Here is a 22,592-nt window from a genome sequence, read left to right as displayed (position 1 = left end):
GTTCCTCACCACATACTTTTGTTTATGATTATGTTACTCCGTAATTATTTATCTCATGGCAAAAGTTTAAAGATTTTTGTTTGACTATGCTCGTTACTTTGTTTATCTTTATTCCAATTTTTCTTCCAAAGTTTATGGATTATGCCGCACTATACATGATTAATACTATTAAATTGGCAAAAGTGAGATGACTAGAGTCATTGTGATCCTCTAATTGTGAATTTGGTTGAGGGACTCAATATAATATTACTGCAATTGTATTATTTTTGTCGCATTATTCGTGCTAATTATCCGTATGTCAGCTCGTGCAAATTATTTTCAGCACACGTATGATTAATTAAGAAACATGTAAATTAATCCTTTGTATTCACATTGCTTTTGTTTTGTTTTAACTAATCGAAACATATGTATCGCATGATTTGGTTAAACATAAGTTTTTTTTTTAATCAGCTAGATACAAAAGACACGAGGGTCTTAAAATTTAGTATTTTACTGTAAAAATATCCACAAGTCCTTTGTAATAATCTAAAGGAGAGGTATGACCACCAGAAAACTGTAACATTACCTAAAGTTTGATATGACTGATTAAATTTAAGACTACAAGATTTTAAGTCTGTAAGTGAATATAACTCAGTTATGTTCAGACTTACTTCACAGTTGAATTTATGTGGAAAGAAAATCATTGATGCAAAAAAAATGATGGAGAAAACCTATTTTAACTTTCACTCAAATAAGTTGTCCTGTAGACACAATACAGTGAAAAGATATTAAGAAATATTTTGAACTTATATCTTGTCTTCTTGTGGCTGAAAAATAAATAAATTAACGAGCTATTGATTAAAAAAAAAAAAAAATAAAAAAAAAAAATAAAATAAAAAAAAAAAATAAAATAAAAAAAATTAAGATTCACGTCCAACTAGGTCGTGCTACATTCCCTTAAGCGAATGTGACATCCCATAATGGGAAAGAAAATACCACACAACAAAAGTGGTTGAGGACGTGGTCATGGATACGAATATGATCGAGTTTGAGGCTGAGATAGTTCTCTCAATAACTCATATCCCCACCTGAAGTGGGACAAAGATGTCAACAAACAAGAACAAGATAAAAATGATACTTGACCAATGTATGTTACCGCAATGGAGAAAAAAAAAAAAAGAGGTATTGGTCTACTAAACAAGTAGAATTCATAATAGAATTTTACTAGATAATATTGAAGAACTTAAATATGTGGTCTTGCCCTTCCCTGAAGAAAATTATTTATCAAGGGTGTTATATGTTGAAATGCGAATATACCATTGACTGTTGTTTACAAGTCAAAATAGGTTCACGACTTCAGTTTAGACTTTTGACCATTAAAGGCCCGCAGACCTTTTGGAGAAGTACAAGAAAATATGGCCTAGAAAACTATAATAGTTTCTAAATCTTGTTGTCAAGATACCCTACATTTCTTTCATTAAACTAGTGTGGTCCTGCAGACACGATATTTTTGAGAGAGATTTAAGCTAGAGTGTTTTTAAATAGTTATATATTAATTTTTGGTGGATGAGACAATAACGAAATCCTGAAGGAAAGTATTATGATCACGTTCAATTAGGTAAACCATTCCCAGAAGTGAATGAGAAATTGTATGACTAAAGATAGTGAAGATAATGTCAATAGTCATGATCGAGGATGTGAAAGTAAAATATAGTATAATCATGGGTGAATAAATGAGTACAAATGTAATTTCAAAATACACATATACACACCAGAAGTGAGATTGTAAATGATGAAAGCATGTGAAAGTTAATGATGAGAAAATACAAATTTTATCTTTTTGGTTGGTTGTAGAGGAAAAATGAACAAATGTTTGGCCCATTACACCAAAGCATGTTGTTGAGCTTTATTAGCACCCATCAAAAGGGAATAAATTGTAGATACACATGGTGTATGAAAATATATGTCTAGTAAACATTGTAGCGCTCTCCGAACCAAATTTATACATGAATACATGCAAGGATTAGTGGGAAATAGCTCTCAACATAATAAAATTAGTAGTATATGATCAAGATTATAATACAATATGTTAAACTTGGTACAAATATTTGATTATGTCTTATTGACTCGCTCTATGAGCATGAGTAATATACTACATTCTGAAGATGTATACTTTTGTGATATGTACCAAAGTTGTAATGGATACTCTTGAAGAGTACAAGCTATCTTCCACAAGTTTTGTTTAGATTGTCTTGCCGTTATAATTGAGACACCAGTTTGTGTCGTTATATCACATCACAATATGTTCAAATTATAGTATTCTATAATTACAGTGATCACTTTGAGAAGATAACCAGCAGTTATCGAATGAAATATTTTATATGATATTATATACGCATGATGTGATAATCCAGGCCATCCGGGTTTAAGAACACCCGTTATGAGAATTTGAAAATTCTTATCAAATAAAATTTTAGGTGCTGACACTCCCTCATATGTTGTATATATATTGAAGGCAGGACAAAATGATGAGGTAGAGTTGTATTTCAATCGAATAGTTATAATGAATCCATTGAGAAAATAAATACAAGAGATATTAATGATTTTGAAAAAATTGTATAATGATAGGTGATTTGAAGTTCACCATGATAGTAAGTGACCTGAAGTTCACCAGAATGATAGTAGGTGACTTGAAGATCACCAATAAGTTTACAAGTATTTTGTGATTGATTTAAGTATCATAAATAAGCATCATAAATCTCTTGATCGGGGCAATCATACGTCAGCACGAAAAGAGAAAATATGAAGAAAACAACTGCATATTATATCTACTCCCCATAATCAATGTTGATCTCCAGAAGAGAACAAAAGTATGTAATATTTATCAAAATACACGTTGAAAAGTGTATTATTTAGTTGGTGAAATTTTTTATGCCCCATAACATATTGAAAATATTTTCCCAACTTAGGGGGAGACGAGCAAGAATAAGTTGGCAAAATTGAAAGATAATAAATTGATCCCCATATGAGTAAGTGTACATGCCAGCTTTATGTCCTCTAAGTATGTTTGGACATAAATATCTATGACTTGATTTTGTTGAATTGTTACATGTTCAAAGGCATAAAGGTGTATGATAGTCATAGTGCTCGATGTTACATATAGTAAGTGTTGAGAAATATATATCTTGCTAATATTTATTTAAATCTCTACACCTGAAGTGTAGATTATATATATGGTTCCAACATAGTGATTATATGAAAATGATGGCAAGATAATGCAGTTGATGATGTTATTGAAAAGAAAGAAAACACTAATATATAGTGTATGAAATACCCTTGAAGTGGTATAGATATCTGAACTATAATAGATGGCCCATGAGAAAAGATGAATGGTACCTATTGAATAAGTATTCAGATATCATTGATTAATAGCATGCGAAGTATATGTTGAAGAATTTTGATGATACCGGTAGATGATGGAACCGAATATAATGCATATGCGAGAAATAATGGGTTTTGAACAGGGGATCGTAAATCTATGTCTATTTCGACGTAGTCATAACTATAATGATTAAATGAGCTCATGGACCTGAATTCCAACAAGATATGGATTCGAATATCCACACTGTACAGTGTTTTGCATTTTGAGTCTTACATTCATATACATCTGTAGTTAATATGTAAATGCATCATTCATCATACATTTAGTTTGTTTTGTGTTTTATCATGATTGATTTTCATTTATCAAGTTATATATGTTTCAAAATTATTATGATGTCATATATTAATATGCATCCAAAGAATGGTAAGACGGATTTGCAACTTTATGAATATTATAAGAGGAGTTTCTTACTCCAATGGGCGAATAGTTGCGAAAGAAGTATATATATAATATTGATTTAATAGCATGTTATGAATCATGCAATAAGAAGAGTTCCTGAAGAACTTATACATGATGTTCTTACACATCTAGCCCTTTAAGTTTTACATATGAATGTCATAACATTGATCAAATATTATCTAAACTCTTGAAGAGTGTTTTTGAACTGTCGTCTCAACCAGTAGTTTGAGTACTTGAGAATTATGAAATATACATATTTATTTACGGAAGAATTCTTGTACAAATATGAGTTGATTCAAAATTTTAAGATAAGAGTATGTAATGTCCTTACATTGAGTTTATTTTATGGTCCAGAAGAACCATAAATTACATTATACCCTTAGTTGGACAGTGATATAATTATTTATCATGTATAATCATGAAAGTATGACTAGAGAAATTTTGATCAACATTGATGATTACTACTACTTATAACCTCCAGAAGAAGGTTTATATATGTCCAATATTTAAGGATACATTTGTAATATTATGTACAAGAAAATATATTTATTTCAGGTATTATTGTCAAAAGTCTGGTGATATAAATACTCACCTAGTGCATACAAGTGAACGTTTCAAAATACAGGATATGTTTTTACATGTGGTGGTACTGCCATTTCTTGGCGTTCCATGAAGCAAACTATTGCAGATACTTCTTCTAATCATGCAGAAATTTTAGCTATCCACGAAGCTAGTCGTGAATGTGTATGGTTAAGGTCTGTAATTCAACATATACGAGAATATTGTGGCATATCCACAGGGAAAGAAGCTCAAACAGTTATGTATGAAGATAATGCAGCATGCATTGCACAGCTCAAGGATGGATACATCAAAGGTGATAGAACAAAGCACATTTTACCAAAATTCTTCTTCACCCATGATCTGCAGAAGAATGGTGATGTACAGGTTCTGCAGATTATATGGAATAATGGAGACAACCCTAATTTCTCTCTCATCTCTCCTGTTTTATTCACAACAATTTTTTATTTTTTCACTTTTTATCGAATAAAGAGGAGAAAGAAATACTTTTCTTTGTTTTTTTTTTTTAAAGTCTTTTCGAAATTCTAGGGAAAGAGTACAGTGGGAACTGGGAAGGTAATGAGAAAGAGAAAGAGAAAGAAAAAATAAAAAGAAATTGGAAATTACGGCCGTTGTATTAGCCCAGCAAAATGCCACGAGTTTTAACTTACCGTTGCATCAGTACAACTTAATACAATGGTATTCAGTTAACCGTTGCATTACTTTTCATGGCGTTGCATTAGGTAGCCTATTGCAACGGCATTGGGGAAACCGTTGCATTAGCTAATATTTTGGCGTTGCATTTGCTTAGAAATGTGTAGTGATAGTACGTAAACGGATCAAGTATTTAATGTCATTAAATACTCCATCTATGGATATTCGGAATCGACGGATATTGGTTTCAGTGGGAGCTGAGATCGTCACAAGCAAGAAATGAATACTCCGGAAACGATGATATTACCGGAAACGGAAATATGGATCGTATCGGAAATATAAATATTATCCAAATCGTAAATGTTGCCGGAAACGGAAACATTGTACGTATCGGAAAATATTAATGGAAATGGAAATATTGCCGGAATCGGAAATATTGCCGGAAACGGAAATATTGTCAGAATCGGAAAATATTATAGGAATCGAAAAATAATTCCGGAAACGGAAATATTAAATATTTGTTCGAAACGGAAATTAATTCCGGAATCGGAAATATTAAATATTGTTCGTATCGGAAATGATTTCCGGAATCGAAAATTTAATCGGAAGCGTATCGTACGAATTAGCATCGGACGAGGCTCGCTAGACGAAGGCCCAGCACGAAGCCAGGCCATCGCCCAGCAAGCCACACGCATCACCAACACACGCCAAGCCTCGACCAGGCCCAATGCAAGGCCAGGCCCAGCCAAGGCCTTGGGCGCGCGCGGACACAGGCAGCAGCATGGGCCGAGCGCTGTGCGCTCAGTGTGGGCCGCAAGGCCTGCGCGAGTGTGCGGTGCTCGTGCGATGCTCGTGTACGTGCTATACGAATCCTAAAGCTATCAGGATTCGATATATGATTAAATTCCTAATCCTAAAAGGATAAATTAATTAAATAAGAGTTCTACTAGGATTCTAATTTAATTAATTCGTATCCTAGTAGGATTCCAATTCTCTTTCCATACCCCTATAAATATGTGGCTTGGGTTCACAATTTATAACGAGTTTTGAAGTATTCAAAGTGATTTTTGAGAGCAAAAATTCAGTCACATTCTTGCCCATAATTGCCGAAAATTGTAGCACCTTAAGGGCGATTCTAGTTGGTCAATCTTAAGGCGGATCCGGATGTGCTGTGGACTATCTACGGAGGGACGACACATGGAGTCCTAAAGACTTGTTCTTGTTCGGTTCGGGCGCAGCTAGGGAGGGCACGCTACAAAGTATATGCACCTAAATTATGCTATATGATTATGTGTAAATAATATGTTTCCTGGATTTATGGTTTTTCCGCATGATTTATGTTTTATCATATGTATCATAACCTAACAGTGGTATCACGAGCCTTTTATTATTTTCATAATCTAAATTGCATAAACATGGTTAAATGTTACAAATTTGCAAAGAATTAAAAGGGGTGATTAATTTTCGTAATTGTTAATTAATTGCAAATTGCGTTTATTTAATTATATGTACGCAGTTTTTCGGCAGTTTCTTCGTTACTCATCCAAATCGAGTGATTTTTGTGTCAATTCCGCATGTAAAAGGCATTCTAAAATTTTGACAAAAAGAATGTTTTTCGGCCGAACCCAGAATTCCCAAATTCGAAGCCTAACTATGACTTTTTGGAGGTTTTAGTTTTTCGAACGCAAAAGTTTGTAAATTTAAGATGTTAAATTAAGTATTTGCGATTCTTGTTGATAAATCTTGAGTTTTTGATTGACCTACTGTATATGTTTAACAATTATGAATGCCTAGACTTGTTAATTATACAACCTAATTTGTAATTATGATTAATTTGTTGAAATTCGAATAATTTAGATTGATTTGATTTTCATGATTAATTAATAATTTAATTAGGCATCAATGATTAAAATCCACCATAAAAATTGTTAATTTATGTTAAAATTTTATTTTTTTATGACCTAGATTTGAATCCATGTTAATCGGAAATTAATTGATTAATAAATTTTCGATTTTTCGCCCTAAAATTATGAAATTAATATGTTTTATTAATTTGTCATTAATTTTGAATTAAAAATTTTAAATTTTTATGAAAACGCTCATTAATGTTGCACGCACAAAGCAATGGAAGCTACGTGTTACCCTTAAGGGGTGTTGTATAGTGCGGGCACGCGACGACGAGCAAGGGAGCTCGTCGCCCGTGCGGTACGAATGCAGCGAGCAACCTAGCGCATGGCGCGCGCACGAGGCAAGGGAGCCTGTGCGTGTGTGATGTGTGTTTGTGGCGATGGGCGAAGGGCGAAGGCGTGGCACGAGGAGAGGCGCGCGCGCGCGAGGGCGAGAGCTGGTCGCCCAGCGATCGCTGCTCCGCGCACCAACACGCGTGGCCTCGAGGGCTTGCTTGCGCGAGCGAGCGAGCGCTCCCATCGTAGCTGCTGCGATGCATGCGGGCAAGCAGCGCAAGCGTGGCTTGGCTTGCTGCGTTTGCGCGTGGCTGCTGCTGCGATGAGCCATGGGCCAGCGATAGGTCGTGCACACGACGGGGCTTGGGCGCAAGCCCAAGTGCTCGTCATGTTACGAATGTCGAGTTTTAAATTTTAATTCGAGATTTTCATTTCATATAATTTTAATTAATTTTAAAATTAATAATTTAAATGGTTTTCTTGGATCTTAATTTTGAATATTATAATTATTATAAATTTTAATTTATTCTAATTATTTTACTAAAATTAAAAACCTTGAATTAATTTAAGTTCGACTGAAAATAAATTAAATAAGTGGATTCAATTATAAATTTATATGAGCTTTAAATTTTATTAAATTTGTATGTTTCCGGTTAGACTAGAAATACATTTTTATGTTTGAAATTAGTAAAGCATATGAATTTATTGGTTTAAGTGGGAGCATTTTTAGTCATAAACTCTTGATTAGGTCTACAAATCCTTTAAGGTTAAACAACTTGATTAGAATTAATAAGGACTGAATAATTGGTAGATTATTGGTGCCCTTAATTAATTGCTGCAAATATTTATGTGATGCATAACGTGTTTTACTAACCAGCTATGTGGGCCATTCATGATAATGAATGGGTGAATGGTATATATATTGTATATGTACTGATTTGCAGGTTAATGAAAGTGACTAGTATGGCCCAAATAGGATAGAAAATATGGTCTGCGTACCATTAATTTGAATGTAATTGGTCTAAAGTACCAAAATTGTTTTTCAATTCAAATATGGTCTGCGTACCATCAAATAGTTGTAATTAGTTTAATGATAGCTTATCCTATTTGCATAAAATGGCGCCTCCCACGGAGATTTTCAAAACGGACTTTGAAGTTGAAGATTCAAGATGAAGTCGGGCCATACTAGATCACATTTATCTTATGCATGTTTTAAGTTATTTATTGCTTTTAAATATGTCTTAAATATGCATGAGATCAAAGCTTGATTATGTTGCATGATTAAGGATTTTAGTTCACTTAAAATCTAACCAACAAGTAAGAGCCTTAAGTTCCAAACTTAAAATTTGAGTTAAAAGGTGCCATGCCAAAATAACACTTACTTGGATATCCTTTTTTCATCGATCTTAGTAATAGTTTTCCGCCATAGCGAGGTGTTACTTATCGATACTAAAGGGGTAAGGTACACAAATAATTGTGAGTACATGTTAGTTTTGGTGAAACTCAAGGATATAAGTAAGGAGTCCTTTTATGTCGTGGCAAAATCGATAGGTTTACCTAATAAGTTCTTAGACGTACCTATCAACCAAGAGTAGTTTCTAGACTATTAGCAAAAGGCTTTTGCTTACCTAAAAGATTTTAGAATTAAGTCTAAATACATAATGTGCTTAATTCTTCAATGGTTTTTAGGATCTTGGAATCATTTTATTCACACCTGCCGGAACACATAACTTGAATAAAATGCTTAATGAACATTGAATTATGCATGTATGCTAGAATTTAAGTTTATTAAGAGAAACTGTGAATGGTTATTTATTTGTTTATTATTTTTCAATTGTAGTTTTAATTATGGCAAACAACAATTCATTCAACATTCGATCAATTCTCGAAAAGGAGAAGTTGAGCGGGAAAAACTTCCTTGACTGGCAAAGGAACTTGCAAATAGTTCTTATGCAGGAAGAAAAGGAGTATGTCCTGGAAAAGGCGATGCCCGAAGCCGCAGGCGAAGGGGTCACTCAGGCAGCCCTCAATCGTTGGATTGATGCCAACAAGGATGTGAAATGTCTAATGCTTGCAACCATGAGTGCAGATCTACAGAAAACGTTCATCAACTCAGATGCTTTCACGACCATCAGTGAGTTAAAGAACATGTTCCAAGATCTGGCTCGGGTCGAAAGATTCGAGACTCATAGGCAAATTCTTGAGACCAAGCTTAAGAAAGGCGTGCCCGTAAGTCCACATGTTCTCAAAATGATTGGACTCATTGAGAATATGAGTCGGCTGGATCAGCAATTCTCTCAGGAAATGGCTGTAGACACCATCCTCCATTCTCTTCATAACGGGTATGATCAGTTCAAACTGAACTACAGTATGAATAGTCTGGACAAAACGCTCACTGAGCTTCACGGTATGCTGAAGACCGCTGAAAAGACACTCAAAAGTGATAAGCAAGATGTGCTTATGGTGCGTGGGGGCAAGTTCAAGAAATCTGGAAAGAAGAGGAATGCTAAGGAAGGTGGCAACAAGGCCAGCCCAACTAAGTAAACTGGCGCCAAGTCTGAAAAGAGGAAGGTCAGTCAATCCACTTCTGTATCCGAATGCTTCTACTGCAAAAAGAAGGGGCATTGGAAGAGAGATTGCTTGAAGCTAAAGGAAGATCAGAAGAACGGAACAGTCGTTCCATCTTCAGGTATTTTCGTTATAGACTGTACACTTGTTAATTCAACTTCTTGGGTATTAGATACAGGTTGTGGCTCACACTTATGTTCCAATTCACATGGACTAAGAAGAAGTAGAAAGTTAAGCAAGGGTGAAGTCGACCTAAGAATGGGAAATGGAACACGGATTGCTGCATTAGTTGTAGGAACTTATTATTTGTCGTTGCCCTCTGGGCTAGTTTTGGAACTGGAGGAGTGTTTCCATGTTCCAAGTCTTACTAAAAACATCATTTCTGTTTCTTGCTTAGATGCTAAGGGATTTTCCTTTTTAATAAAAGACAATAGTTGTTCGTTTTATTTTAAAGAGATGTTTTATGGATCTGGTAGATTAGTCAATGGACTTTATTTATTAGATCACGACAAACAAGTTTATAACTGTAGACACCTACTTTTGTCCCCATTCCCGAAAGGGAAAGGTTCGATGATGAAAGCATAAATCTCCACTTGACAACGCATCTCCTATAAAATAAACGAATCTCAATTCCCCTTTTCATTTCACCCGAAACCTGCTATTTATGGAAACCTGCTAAAAATAGTAACTACCGTAAAAGGTAACTTCTAAAAGTGGCAAATCATAAAGGATAGAAACCTGTCAGAATTAGGTGTTGCATTCCAACATAAATCCTAAATGAGATAGAAAACCGCGAGAATCCTATTCCTAATAGGATTCGGAAATAAGAGTTACGTATTAATTAAAATCCTAACGAGCCTAGAGTTCGTAACGGGCCCAGACGCATTCCGTCATAAAATTGATACGCGCTAAAAGACTCGATTAAATCTCAAACTCTACGGATTTCAGGAATCCGAATCTGACTAAAGAAAACAGCCTAGACCCTATTTTCAACGCCTGGCTCTGGGCGCCGAAATCTTCGGCGCCCAGGCCTGGGCGCTGAAAATACCTGGGTACGTGTTTTTTCCTAATTCTTTGTGGATTAGAACTCTGCAATTCTATCTTTCCACGAACTCTTCCCTATAAATAGACCCCTAAATTCGACATGAAAAGAACACACACAACACATAATTATATTCTGAGTATTGACTCCAACCCTTAGCCTAAGCCTCTCGTTGCGAAATTGTTCACGCGTTCTGTCGCAATCGATCCATAAATCGAACAGAACGTATCCTGTCCCGTAATTGAGATTCGTTAAATAAAAAGGAGAAATAGCAAAGTCAAAGTGGTTAGTTTTCTAAGAACCGTGACGCACCTCTCAAGGGTACGTCGTAATGTGTCCCTTTTCGATGATTTAACTGCTTTCCTCGCCCTTTTTATGAACTGTTAAACTAACCTAATCTGATTGTTCTATCACGCCTAACAAATATAATATTTTTGGGAAATCGGATTATCATGCTAGGTCCCTTGATGCTATTTAAATCAGATAATCACGATCGAATTAGTATTATATGTTGCATATTGCTAAAATCAATTCAGATTAGTTTAATAGTTAACGCATGTCCCTTCAATTATTTATGCTGAGCTAGTAAGGATATCCTGCCTCTGGAGTAATCGACGAGCGAAGTACTCCTCTCGGTAGTTACAGTCCCCCGAACCCTCAATCTCTACCTTGCGGGTGTATGTTGAGAGATCCCCACACCAGGGATCACAAGGGAACCTACGGCCGTCGTGGTCAAACATAATTGCACTCCCTTTATGTCACGATAACCGGGTTTTGTCAGTTTTTCTCATTGTCGTTAAAAACTGAATGACGACTCCTATATTACTAGTCAATTGGGTGTAAACTCACAGGAAATCCAATTACACTTGATTGAATAAAAAGAATCGTCACACCCACGAGGGACGAGGTCACGCATTAGCCTCGTGCTTTTTCGACCCCCTCACAGTGGCGACTCCACTGGGGATAGTGAAGGAAATACTCGTGCTTGTAGGTAATCAAAATAGCCGAAGGGTGAAACGATCCTACCCTGCGTTTATTTCTCCATCAAGTTGGGACGACCTGAAAATCAGCATATTAATGTGAACGGCCAGAACCTCATATCGAATCTCGGCTCCCTCGGGAGTTGGGACTAAGGATACCTCTTTTTCGCCAATAGGGGGGTGCATACGCCGCGCATGTCACCAACTCGGTACTTGTGCAGGTAGTACACCTATCCCGAACCCAATCGCTCGCTCATTAGGTCCCTCTCGCCTGCATGCCCCCTTGGCTTGCACTTGCGGATTGGCCTCTTGAGCGAAATTCGTCTTTTGAAGACACTACCTCGACCGGGGCATGTGTTGGATCTACGATAGAAGCGGTACCAAGCCAGGCGCAAATAAACTACCCATAGAAGCCTATCATAAACTATGTGACATGTTTAACTTTCAAATCCATGTTTGTAATGTAGTTATGTGTAGCGTAATATGTGATTATGTGTGACAAACTATCCCGGAAAACCAACGACCTTAAAAATTGCCCAAATGTTCATAGACTAATTTGCCAAAGAGTTATACCAAAACACGTGTTCCGCAAACCCGAATGATCGCCACAAAAATAAGCGACGCTCGGGACGGCCTGTAACAAATCCCACAAACGCTGCTACGCGTAAAGGACGTTATTAGGCAAGCACGCAAATCGAAGTCGCATAAATAGAAGACAGAAAACGAGAACCATCCAGGGACGCATTTTCAACGCCCCTGGCTGGGCGCCAGAATTTCTAACGCCCCTAGCTGGGCGCTAAAGTTGCTGCTTGGCCTTCTGGTCAGGCGAAGCAGCCTCGGTGCCCGAGCGAAAGGAAAATACGTAGCGCAAAAAAAATGTTCATAAAAAGAATTGCTACGAGGGCGTAAGAAAAGCACTCGATTTCAAAAGCGACTCGCAAAAAATTAATAACTCTTTGTATCGTTGTTAGGCCTCCTACTGTTAGGCTATGATACATATGACAATTCATAAATCATGCGGAAAAACCATAAAGCCAGGAAAACATATTATTTACACATAATCATTTAGCATAGTTTAGATGCATACTCTTTGTTGCGTGCCTTCCCTAGCTGCGCCCGAACCGAACAAGAACAAGTCTTTAGGACTCCAAGTGTCGTCCCTCCTGTTAGAATACTAATTAATTAATTAGAATCCTATTAGAACTCTAAATAATTAATTTAATCTTTTAGGATTAGGATTTAATCTATGCACGAATTCCGATAGCTTTAGGATTCGTATAGCACGTACACACGCACCGCACGAGCATCGCACGCCCATGCGCAAGCCTTGCGGCCCACGTTGTGCGCACGGCGCACAGGCCCACTGCCCGCAGCCCATTTGTGCGCGCGCGCCAGCCTTGGCTGGGACTGGCCTTGCGCTGGGCCTGGTCGAGGCATTGGCGTGTTGTTGGATGCGTGTGGCTTGCTGGGCGATGGCCTGGCTTCGTGCTGGGCCCTCGTCCGGCAGGCCTCGTCCGATGCTTATTCGTACGATACGCTTCCGATTAAATTCCCGGTTCCGGAATTCATTTCCGATACGAACAATATTTAACATTTCCGATTCCGGAATCAATTTCCGTTTCGAACAAATATTTAATATTTCCGTTTCCGGAATTATTTTCCGATTCCGATAATATTTCCGATTCTGACAATATTTCCGTTTCCGGCAATATTTCCGATTCCGGCAATATTTCCATTTCCGATAATATTTTCCGATACGTACCATGTTTCCGTTTCCGGCAACATCTACGACTTGGATAATATTTATATTTCCGATACGATCCATATTTCCGTTTCCGGCAATATCATCGTTTCCGGAGTATTCATTTCTTGCCTGTGACGATCTCAGCTCCCACTGAAACCAAGATCCGTCGATTCCGAATATCCATAGATGGAGTATTTAATGCCATTAAATACTTGATCTGTTTACGTACTATTTGTGTGACCCTACGGGTTCAGTCAAGAGTAAGCTGTGGATTAATATCATTAATTCCACTTGAACTGAAGCGGCCTCTAGCTAGGCATTCAGCTCACTTGATCTCACCGAATTATTAACTTGTTAATTAATACTGAACCACATTTATTAGACTTAACATTGAATGCATACTTGGACCAAGGGCATTATTTCCTTCAGTCTCCCACTTGTCCTTAGGGACAAGTGTGCATTTCCTAATTCCTTTGTCGCTCGATGCTTGCTCTTGAACATAAGGTAAGAGTTGTCATCCTTATTATGTCCAGAGGTGTTCCTCGGTTTCAGAGTTCAACTGATCAAATAAACAGATAATCATAGCCTATGATTCATCCGAGCACGGCCATGCATTTCACAGTTTCTAGCTCTCCGAGTGGCCTTGTACAACTTTTAAGCATCTCATCCCGATTTATGGGAGGACAATCCCAATCTTGCGATCTTGAGATTAGACTTCGTTTGATAGGTGATTACCTGAGCGTTGCCTTTATAGCCTCCTTTTACGGTGCGACGGTTGGTCAACGTCAAAGCAACCAGTTCTCAAACAAGTAATCTCAAATCACTCAGGTATTGAGGATTTAGTGTCTAATAATTTTAATGAAATTTACTTATGACAGATTTTCATCTCTTACAGTAAAGTTTCATAGGTCTTGTCCGATACTAGTCTTCCCAAAGTAAGTATCTATGCAAATGATTATGACATTGCCATGTCCACATAGTTCAAGAAACAGAACTACTAGTCATCTTGCATTCTAATCGTCTAACGTTTTCTATGCGTCCAACTTTATAGAAAACTCCGACTAGGGACCATTTTCAACCTTTGACATTCAAGTTCACTTGATAGACATTTCTTAGTCACAGGACTGGTCCTGACAGTCTATCTTGAATATATCGTCAAATTGAAGGGACTCATCATTTAATAAACCACAAATTAAATGGAAAAATGAATTCTTTTCATTTGTTGTGAATGATTAACCAATAATGTTTTACAAAGATTTAAACTCTAAAACTTTAAAACATTAAACAGGGATATCAAAGCCATTCTCCAATATGCTTGATTCCCATAGCTGCAGTGTGCGAGTTGTGCTTCGCCTGCGGCAGAGGTTTAGTCAATGGATCTGATATGTTGTCATCAGTTCCAATCTTGTTTATCTCGACTTCTTTTCTTTCAACGAACTCTCGTAGAAGGTGAAATCTACGAAGTACATGCTTGACTCTCTGGTGGTGTCTAGGCTCCTTTGCCTGTGCAATAGCTCCGTTATTATCACAATACAGGGCTATTGGTCCTTTAATGGAGGGGACTACACCAAGTTCACCTATGAACTTCCTTAGCCATATAGCTTCCTTTGCTGCTTCATGTGCAGCAATGTACTCCGCTTCAGTTGTAGAATCCGCAATGGTGCTTTTCTTAGCACTTTTCCAGCTTACTGCACCCCCGTTGAGGCAGAAGACAAAACCATACTGTGATCTGAAATCATCTTTGTCGGTTTGGAAACTTGCGTCCGTATAGCCTTTAACAATTAATTCATCATCTCCACCATAGACCAGGAAGTCATCTTTGTGCCTTTTCAGGTACTTCAGAATATTCTTGGCAGCAGTCCAATGCGCCTCTCCTGGGTCTGACTGGTATCTGCTCGTAGCACTGAGTGCGTACGCAACATCCGAGCGTGTACATATCATAGCGTACATTATTGAACCAATCAATGATGCATATGGAATCCCATTCATTCGTCTACGCTCATCAAGTGTTTTTGGGCACTGAGTCTTGCTTAGAGTTATTCCATGAGACATGGGTAGGTAGCCTCGCTTGGAGTCTGCCATCTTGAACCTATCAAGCACCTTATTGATATAAGTTCTTTGACTAAGTCCAATCATCTTTTTAGATCTATCTCTGTAAATCTTGATGCCCAATATGTACTGTGTTTCTCCTAGATCTTTCATCGAAAAACATTTCCCAAGCCAAATCTTGACAGAGTTCAACATAGGAATGTCATTTCCGATAAGTAATATGTCGTCGACATATAATACTAGGAAAGCAATTTTGCTCCCACTGACCTTCTTGTATACACAAGATTCGTCTGCGTTCTTGATGAAACCAAAGTCACTTACTGCTTCATCAAAACGTATATTCCAGCTCCTGGATGCCTGCTTCAATCCGTAGATTGACTTCTTTAGCTTGCATACCTTTTTAGCATTCTTTGGATCCTCAAAACCTTCAGGCTGTGTCATAAACACAGTTTCTGTTAAAATGCCGTTTAAGAAAGCAGTTTTGACATCCATCTGCCATATTTCGTAATCGTATTATGCAGCGATTGCTAACATTATCCGAATAGACTTTAGCATTGCAACTGGTGAAAAGGTTTCATCGTAATCCACACCGTGGACTTGCCTGTAACCTTTTGCAACCAATCTAGCTTTGAAAACTTCAAGTTTCCCATCCTTGTCCTTTTTCAGTTTGAAAACCCATTTGCTTCCAATGGCTTGGTAGCCATCTGGCAAATCGACCAAATCCCATACTTGGTTTTCAGACATGGAGTCTAATTCAGATTGCATGGCTTCCTGCCATTGCTTGGAGCTAGGGCTCGTCATAGCTTGTTTGTAAGTCGCAGGTTCATCACTTTCAAGTAATAGAACGTCATAGCTCTCGTTCGTCAAAATACCTAAGTACCTTTCCGGTTGAGATCTATATCTTTGCGATCTACGCGGGGTAACATTTCTAGATTGACCATGATTCTCACCTGATTCTTCTAAAGATCTCTGAGTTTCATCCTGAATGTCATCTTGAGCATTCTCTAGAGTTTGTTGTTCGACTCGAATTTCTTCGAGGTCTACTTTTCTCCCACTTGTCATTTTGGAAATGTGATCTTTCTCCAAAAAGACACCATCTCGAGCAACAAATACCTTGTTCTCAGATGTATTGTAGAAGTAATACCCCTTTGTTTCCTTTGGATAGCCCACAAGGATACATTTGTCAGATTTTGGATGAAGTTTGTCTGAAATTAATCGTTTGACGTATACTTCACATCCCCAAATCTTAAGAAAAGACACATTTGGAGGCTTTCCAAACCATAATTCGTATGGAGTCTTTTCGACAGCTTTAGACGGAGCTCTATTTATAGTGAGTGCAGCTGTATTTAGTGCATGTCCCCAAAATTCTAATGGAAGTTTGGCCTGACCCATCATTGACATGACCATGTCTAGCAAGGTTCTGTTCCTCCGTTCCGACACACCGTTCCATTGAGGTGTTCCAGGAGGAGTCAATTCTGATAGAATTCCACATTCTTTCAGATGGTCATCAAATTCATAGCTCGGATATTCACCGCCTCTATCAGACCGCAGTGCCTTAATCTTCTTGCCTAATTGATTCTCTACTTCACTCTGAAATTCCTTGAATTTGTCAAAGGATTCAGACTTATGCTTCTTTAGGTAGACATAACCATATCTACTGAAGTCATCAGTGAAAGTGATAAAGTAGCTGAAACCACCTCTAGCATTTGTACTCATTGGTCCACATACATCTGTATGGATTAAACCCAATAGTTCATTTGCTCTTTCTCCAACTTTAGAGAAAGGTTGCTTTTTCATTTTGCCAAGTAAACATGATTCGCATTTACCATAATCCTCTAAGTCAAATGGTTCTAGAATTCCTTCCTTTTGAAGTCTTTCTAAGCATTTCAAGTTTATATGGCCTAATCGACAATGCCATAGATAGGTGAGATCTGAATCATCCTTTTTGGCCTTTTTGGTATTTATGTTATATACTTGTTTGTCGTGATCTAATAAATAAAGTCCATTGACTAATCTAGCAGATCCATAAAACATCTCTTTAAAATAAAACGAACAACTATTGTCTTTTATTAAAAAGGAAAATCCCTTAGCATCTAAGCAAGAAACTAAAATGATGTTTTTAGTAAGACTTGGAACATGGAAACATTCTTCCAGTTCCAAAACTAGCCCGGAGGGCAACGACAAATAATAAGTTCCTACAGCTAATGCAGCAATCCGTGCTCCATTTCCCACTCGTAGGTCGACTTCACCCTTGCTTAACTTTCTACTTCTTCTTAGTCCCTGTGGATTGGAACATAAGTGTGAGCCACAACCTGTATCTAATACCCAAGAAGTTGAATTAGCAAGTATACAGTCTATAACGAAAATACTTGAAGATGGAACGACTGTTCCGTTCTTCTAATCTTCCTTTAGCTTCAAGCAATCTCTCTTCCAATGCCCCTTCTTCTTGCAGTAGAAGCATTCGGATTCAGAAGTGGGTTGACTGACCTTCCTCTTTACAGATTTGGCGCCAGTTTGCTTAGTTGGGCTGGCCTTGTTGCCACCTTTCTTAGCATTCCTCTTCTTTCCAGATTTCTTGAACTTGCCCCCACGCACCATAAGCACATCCTGCTTATCACTTTTGAGCGTCTTTTCATCGGTCTTCAGCATACTGTGAAGCTCAGTGAGCGTTTTGTCCAGACTATTCATACTGTAGTTCAGCTTGAACTGATCATACCCGCTATGAAGAGAATGGAGGATGGTGTCTATAGCCATTTCCTGAGAAAATTGCTGATCCAGCCGACTCATATTCTCAATGAGTCCAATCATTTTGAGAACATGTGGACTTACGGGCTCGCCTTTCTTAAGCTTGGTCTCAAGAATTTGCCTATGAGTCTCGAATCTTTCGACTCGAGCCAGATCTTGGAACATGTTCTTCAACTCACTGATGATTGTGAAAGCATCTGAGTTGATGAACGTTTTCTGCAGATCTGCACTCATGGTGGCGAGCATTAGACATTTCACATCCTTGTTGGCATCAATCCAACGATTGAGGGCTGCCTGAGTGACCCCGTCGCCTGTGGCTTCGGGCATCGCCTCTTCTAGGACATACTCCTTTCCTTCCTGCATAAGAACTATTTGCAAGTTCCTTTGCCAGTCAAGGAAGTTTTTCCCGTTCAACTTCTCATTTTCGAGAATTGATCGAATGTTGAATGAATTGTTGTTTGCCATATTTAAAACTACAATTGAAAAGAATAAACAAATAAATAACCATTCACAGTTTCTCTTAATAAACTTAAATTCTAGCATTCATGCATAATTCAATGTTCATTAAGCATTTTATTCAAGTTATGTGTTCCGGCAGGTGTGAATAAAATGATTCAAAGATCCTAAAATCATTGAAGAACTAAGCACAGTTTGTCGACTTAATCCTAAAACATCTTAGGTAAGCAAAAGCCTTTTGCTAATAGTCTAGAAACTATTCTTGGTTGATAGGTACGTCTAAGAACTTATTAGGTAAACCTATCGATTTTGCCACGACATAAAAGGACTCCTTACTTATATCGTTGAGTTTCACCAAAACTAACATGTACTCACAATTATTTGGGTACCTTGCCCCTTTAGGACCAATAAGTAACACCTCGCTGAGCGAAAAACTATCACTAGATTGATGTAAAGGATATCCAAGCAAGTGTATATTTTGGCATGGCACCTTTTAACTCAATTTTTAAGTTTGGAACTTAAGGATCTTACTATGTTGGTTAGATTTTAAGTGAACTAAAATCCTTAATCATGCAACATAATCAAGCTTTTGATCTCATGCATTTTAAGACATATTTAAAAGCAATAAATAACTTAAAACATGCATAAGATAAATGTGATCTAGTATGGCCCGACTTCATCTTGAAGCTTTAACTTCAAAGTCCGTCTTGAAAATCTCCGTGGGAGGCACCATTTTCTTCAAATAGAATAAGCTATAATTAAAACTAATTACAACTATTTGATGGTACGCAGACCATATTTGAATTGAAAAACGACTTTGGTACTTTAGACCAATTACATTCAAATTAATGGTACGCAGACCATATTTTCTATCCTATTTGGGCCATACTAGTCACTTCATAACCTGCAAAACAGTACATATACAATATATACCATTCACCCCAATCATTATCATGAATGGCCCACATAGCTGGTTAGTAAAACACATTATGCATCACATAAACATTTGCATCAATTAATCAAGGGCACCAATAATCTACAAATTATTCAGTCCTTATTAATTCTAATCAAGTTGTTTTAACCTTAAGGATTTGTAGACCTAATCAAGAGTTTATGACTAAAAAGGGCTCCCACTTAAACCAATAAATTCATATGCTTTACTAATTTTAAACATAAAATTGTATTTCTAGTCTAACCGGAAACATACAAATTTAATTAAAATTTAAAGCTCATATAAATTTATAATTGAATCCAAAAAGTTTAATTTAATTTCAGTCGTATTTAAATTAATTTATGATTTTAATTTTAGTAAAATAATTAGAATAAATAAAATTTATTATAATTACAATATTCAAAATTAAAATCCAAGAAAATAATTTAAATTATCAATTTTAAAATTAATTAAAATTACGTAAACTTGAAAATTTCAAATTAAAATTTCAAAACGATCTAATCGCAACGCAACAATCCCACGCAACGCACGCCCAGGGGCCACACGCACACAGCCATCGCTGGCCATGTGCGCGCAGCCCATGCGCTGTGTCGCATTGCTGCTGCTCAACATCGCAAGGCATCACGCATGGTGCTCGCTGCGCGCCAGCGCTCGACGCACGTCGCAACACGCACCCGCACAGCCATCGCTGGGCGCAGCGCTCGTCGCACGCACAATAGCGCTCGCACGCCATCGCTGGGCGCAACGCTCGTCGTACGCACAACAGCGCTCGCTGCGCGCGAGCGATTGATGCTTGGCGCAGCACTCGTGGCACGCGAGCTTACGCTCGCTGCGCGCGAGGCTCCGCACGCTTGCGCGAGGCAGTGCGCGCTGTGGTGCAGCTCGCTTGCTGCCCACACGTGACTGCTCGTGCCTTGCTCTCGCCGTTGCCCATTCGCCCATTGCACACAGCCCACGACACAAGGCAGGGCTGCTGCCTTGTGCTCATGCACCATGGCCTTGCTCATTGCTTTCGTGCCGCATGGGCGACGAGCTCCCTTGCTCGTCGTCACATGCCCGCACTATACAACACCCCTTAAGGGTAACACGTAGCGTCCATTGCTTTGTGCGTGCAAGTTATATGAGCGAATCACATAAAAATTTAAAATTTATATTCAAAATTAATGACAAATTAATAAATAATATTAATTTCATAATTTCAGGGCGAAAAATCGAAAATTTATTATTCAATTGATTTCCGATTAACATGGATTCAAGTCTAGGTCATAAAAGTTTAAAATTTAACATAAATTTACAATTTTTATGGTGGTTTTTAATCATAGGTATCTAATTAAATTATAACTAATTATGAAAATCAAATTAATTCTAAATTATTCCAATTTTCAACAAATTAATCATAATTACAAATTAGATTGCATAATTAACAAGGTTAGGCATTCAAACTTGTTAAACATATACAGTAGGTCAATCAAAAATTCAAGATTTATCAACAAGAATCGCAAATATTTAATTTAACATCTTAAATTTACGAAATTTTGCATTCGAAAAACTAAAACCTCCGAAAAGTCATAGTTAGGCTTCGAATTTGAGAATTCTGGGTTCGGCCGAAAAATACTAGTTTTGTCAAAATTTTAGAATGCCTTTTACATGCGGAATTGCCACAAAAATCACTCGATTTGGATGAGTAACGAAGAAACTGCCGAAAAACTGCGTACGTATAATTAAATAAACGCAATTTGCAATTAATTAACAATTACGAACATTAATCACCCCTTTTAATTCTTGCAAATTTGTAATATTTAACCATGTTCATGCAATTTAGATTATGAAAATAATAAGAGGCTCGTGATACCACTGTTAGGTTATGATACATATGACAATTCATAAATCATGCGGAAAAACCATAAAGTCAGGAAAACATATTATTTACACATAATCATTTAGCATAGTTTAGATGCATACTCTTTGTTGCGTGCCTTCCCTAGCTGCGCCCGAACCGAACAAGAACAAGTCTTTAGGACTCCAAGTGTCGTCCCTCCGTAGATAGTCCACAGCACGTCCGGATCTGCCTTAAGATTGACCAACTAGAATCGCCCTTAAGGTACTACTTATTTTCGGCTAAATGGGCAAGAATTATGGCTGATTTTTCTGCTTAAAAATCCTAGTTTTGAATACTTGAAAACATGTGTATAAATTTATGACCCTAGGCATATATTTATAGAACCTTGGAAAGGATTTCGAATCCTGTTAGAATACTAATTAATTAATTAGAATCCTATTAGAACTCTAAATAATTAATTTAATCTTTTAGGATTAGGATTTAATCTATGCACGAATTCCGATAGCTTTAGGATTCGTATAGCACGTACACACGCACCGCACGAGCATCGCACGCCCATGCGCAAGCCTTGCGGCCCACGCTGTGCGCACGGCGCACAGGCCCACTGCCCGCAGCCCATTTGTGCGCGCGCGCCAGCCTTGGCTGGGACTGGCCTTGCGCTGGGCCTGGTCGAGGCATTGGCGTGTTGTTGGATGCGTGTGGCTTGCTGGGCGATGGCCTGGCTTCGTGCTGGGCCCTCGTCCGGCAGGCCTCGTCAGATGCTTATTCGTACGATACGCTTCCGATTAAATTCCCGGTTCCGGAATTCATTTCCGATACGAACAATATTTAACATTTCCAATTCCGGAATCAATTTCCGTTTCCGGAATTATTTTCCGATTCCGATAATATTTCCGATTCTGACAATATTTCCGTTTCCGGCAATATTTCCGATTCCGGCAATATTTCCATTTCCGATAATATTTTCCGATACGTACCATGTTTCCGTTTCCGGAAACATC

The sequence above is a fragment of the Spinacia oleracea genome, chromosome 3, assembly GCF_020520425.1.
Source record: "Spinacia oleracea cultivar Varoflay chromosome 3, BTI_SOV_V1, whole genome shotgun sequence".
Lineage (NCBI taxonomy): Eukaryota > Viridiplantae > Streptophyta > Magnoliopsida > Caryophyllales > Amaranthaceae > Spinacia > Spinacia oleracea.
Note: the sequence above shows the minus strand (reverse complement) of the source record.